Source organism: Tenrec ecaudatus, chromosome 3 (assembly GCF_050624435.1).
Source record: "Tenrec ecaudatus isolate mTenEca1 chromosome 3, mTenEca1.hap1, whole genome shotgun sequence".
Lineage (NCBI taxonomy): Eukaryota > Metazoa > Chordata > Mammalia > Afrosoricida > Tenrecidae > Tenrec > Tenrec ecaudatus.
The window spans coordinates 46,764,389-46,768,728 of NC_134532.1; positions in this window are offsets into that span (position 1 = coordinate 46,764,389).

A 4,340-nucleotide genomic window follows, 5' to 3' on the forward strand; every position below is an offset into this window, starting at 1 on the left:
ATCCCGTAATATTTATCCTTCCCAATGAAAGTTTGTTTCACATTCTCAGTATGCCATGTTCATGGACAAGGAAGCTCAATGCCAAGGAAATGTCAATACTACCTAATGCTATTTTTAAATATAATGCAATACTGATCCAAATTCCAAATTAATCCTTTAAAGAAATGGAAAAATAATTACTAATTTTATATGGAGAATGCTAGGATAGTCAAGGGACCAAAAATATTGAGATCAAGGTAGGGGGCCTCACACAAATAAACCTCAAAACTATTCCTCAGCCTCAGAAGTCAAAACAGCCTGGCCCTCGTACAATGATAGGTATGTTGACCAATGGAACACAATAGAAGACTAATAAATAATCCATCCACATATAGGCAACTGATCTTCACCAAAGGCCCAAGGGACTTAAAAGAGAGACATTCTCTTCAACAATGGTACTGACACAAGTGAATCGCCACCCTCAGAAGAATGAAAGACAACCAAAACCTCATCTCATGTACAAAAAATGAACACAAGATGATCAATGACCTAATGTAAATCCCAGAGCTATGAAGACCTTCTATAAGGAAGCAGGGACACATGAATTGCCCCATTGCAGGGCGTTCATACGCTGTCAAACATAGCAAAGGAAGTACACACAAAGAAGACAACATAGATGAGAGTGACCATCTAAAACTCAGACATTTATGTGCAACAACAGAGTTAAAGGGGAAATCAAGCAACAGATAAAAGGCAAAAAGCTCTTGTAATTTTTAATTGCAATGTATGTATATTCCGTGTACAACAATAGACAACTGGAGCAAATATTATTGCATTTTCCTTAAGCCATAATTTCTATCATTTCCACCTTTAAGAATTTTGAGAGATTAATTGCACCTTGATTAAGAGACTGGCCAAGCCTAACCTCACGAGATGGGGGACGGCCAAAGGAACCCAGACATTTGAGTCTAGAAAAGCTTGATGTGTTGCTTCTTCAGAATGCAGGGAGAACCCAGGAGCTCATTGAGAACATGTGTAACAAACCTGTTAGGAAAGTGATGTGTACATGGATAATGTCGTGGTTGACACTTAAGAAGACCCCTACTAATCACTGCTATGAAATTATCTGAGATGATCATGGCAGTGACCTGAACTAGTGTGCAGCTATGTGCTAGTCACATAATCTGGTGTCAATTTAAGGACTGAGAGTCTAGGCTGTCAATCTGGATATAACCAAAGCGACTTCTGTAGGCATGACCTTCTCCTGAGAATTCTGGTAAATCTGGTACTTCCTCTTTGGAGGAAGAAGACACTTCTCTTTCTCTGATATTCCCTGGGAGATATTGCAGAAGAGAAGCCACATGGAAACAACCGGACCTCAGAAGCCAGAGATGCCAAAGAGAGCCCTGCCAGGGCTAAGGTATTCCCAATGATGCTGGATCCAAAGACTTTCTACCCACTGGCCTATGATCTGCATTTGACATCATTGCATGTGTTTCGTGAGTCTGAAGAGGACTTTATAGATTGATATCAGAATATGGAATAATATCTGACCTATGTACTTGATCTGGACTGGGATGAGATGTTTTCTCAATGTTCAATTGCTCTTGTATATAAATCTCTTTCCTATACACATATGTGTATCCATGGATTTGTTTCTCTAGTCTATCCAGACTAACACAAGCTACATCATGGTCTCAACTTGAATCGGTTAGACAAGCTCCAAGAGCAGACAGTGAGATGGGACTTTGATTAAATGAACAGGATCAAGTGATGCTCTGCCAGTGTGCATATGAAAAGTGATCAGACTCAATGATCTCCAAACGAAAAATGCTAGAGTTTCCTGTGCTTGAACCCCTGGATTGTAGTGAGTACAATGTGTCTTCATTTCAAATCAATTGCTTATACCCTTCAGCAAATTCTGGCACAAAGAAGTCCAGGTGACCAACACCTAGTGCTTGGATTTCCCCACTGTAAAAAGATACATTAATTTGGAGATATCCAAATTCTGATTAATCAGTAAATGAGTGTTTTCAACCATAAGTCTGGGGAAAATATTTTAACTTTGTTAAGAGGAAGGAAACTGAATGAGGATTAATATTTAAAACTGCTTGGTTAGAGATAGTGTCACAGCTTCTATAATCAATAATATGAACCATTTTCCAAAATTAGGCAATCCTTGAGTGTAGGGAATAAATGTAAGGTGAGATCCATAAGTAGTTGTGATGTGGCTGTGCCCAGAGCACAAATGGAGAGGCTGTCTTTGGTTGGAGATGCTCACATTTCAATGCAACCAGAGCCCCAGGGTAAGGGACATTTACAAGAGTGTGTATGATTAGTCTCTAAATTTAGAGGGTCAATTGGATGGATGGACCTAATTTTTTAAGACATTTTATTAGGGGCTCATACAACTCCCATCAAAACCCATGCATATACATGCATCAACTGTACAAAGCACATCCGTACATTCTTTGCCCCAATCATTCTCTTTTCTTTTCATTTTTTTCTTCTTTTCTTTTTTTTTTCACTTTATTAGGGGCTCATACAACTCCCATCACAATCCACACATGTACATACATCAATTGTATAAAGCACATCCGTACACTCTTTGCCCCAACCATTCTCAAAGCATTTGCTCTCCACTTAAGCCCTCTGCATCAGGTCCTCTCCTTTTTTTTCCCCTCCCTCCCTGCGCCCCCCTCCCTCACAAGCTCCTGATAATCCACAGATTGTCATTTTGTCATATTTTGCTCCATCTAGAGTCTTCCTTGCCCCCCTTCTCTGCTGTCCATCTCCTAGGGAGGAGGTCACATGTGGATCCTTTTAATCAGTTCCCCCTATCCAACCCACTCACCCTCCACTCTCCCAGCCTCGCCCCTCACACCCCTGGTCCTGAAGGTATCGTCCACCTTGGATTCCCTGTGCCTCCAGCTCCCACATGCACCAGTGTACAATCTCTGCCCTATCCAGTCCTACATGGTAGAATTTGGATCATGGTAGTTGGGGGGAGGAAGCATCCAGGATCTAGGGGAAAGTTGTGTTCTTCATCGGTACTACATCGCACCCTGACTGACCCATCTCCTCTCCTAAACCCCTCTGTGAGGGGATCTCCAGTGGTCGACAGTTGGGCCTCGGGTCTCCACTCTGCACTTCCCCCTTCATTCACTATGGTGTATCTGGTACCTTTGGCACTTCGTGATCGCACCGGCTGGTGTACTTCTTCCATGTGGGCTTTATTGCTTCTGAGCTAGATGGCCGCTTGTTCACCTTCAAGCCTTTAAGACCCCAGACACTATCTCTTTCGATAGCCGGGCACCATCAGCTTTCTTCGCCACATTTGCTTATGGACCCGTTTGTCTTCGGCGATCGTATCATGGAGGTGTGCAGCCAATTATATGATTTTTTGTTCTTTGATGCCTGATAACTGATCCCTTGGCATGGGGCACTAATCCACCCAAGGGGAGGGTATTGTTTATATTTCCACAGGGAAAGTGGGACCAGACGTCAACCCAGTGCCGCAAGGTGTGAATGCAATATCCCGGCGTGGAGTAGGGAACCAGTGGACAGGTCTGGGAGGCTGGCCTCAGCACCAAAAATTAAGTGCATTCCTGTCCCTCCCCCGAAAAGAATTTGTTTCAAAGGACAACATTGATTCTGCAGCTCCAGGAGATGGACATATCTGATCAGAGCACACGGGAGCAGATGAAGGGGCAGGAGGAGAGAGTGGAACACAGCCTGGCCCACCAGGCCATGAGGATGATGTTCCTGAGTAGAGCAGCCAGTCCACAGAGACAACAACATGGCTGGCCATACTATGAGACATAATGCCCCTCAGTGACTAAGGGCTATACAGAGGACAGCACCGGAGACACAGTGTGGGAATTGCACCTGACCTGATCCCACCACACCGAGGCAAATCACTGGGGGAGTGCAGCAGAACAGCAAGGGAATGGAGTGGATGGACCTAATTTTAATGATGAGTGCCTTATGGGTTTCAAGAAAACGTCTTTAGATTCAAAGTCTAAAATATTGTACTTGACTCTTATTCTTACTCTGAGCCTTTTCTTAAATGATTATTTTCCATTTACTGGTTTTCTGCATCCTTGCACTTGAAATCATGACTTGACTGATTTTTCACAATTCTGGATGTGCTAGCAAACAAGGGAGTGGTTTTCTATTCCGAATCTTGCATTTTTAAAGGTTACAGAGTTACAATATTGTCTTGTCTGAAGTCCAAATTTTCTAGGTGGCACATTCTTCCCTGAGATTCTATGTCACTTGAATCTCTTTAGTTACACTGAGGTTGACCTCAGTCATCAGGTTCTGAGATGTAGTGTGTGTATTACTTGTAAGAGCAGTGG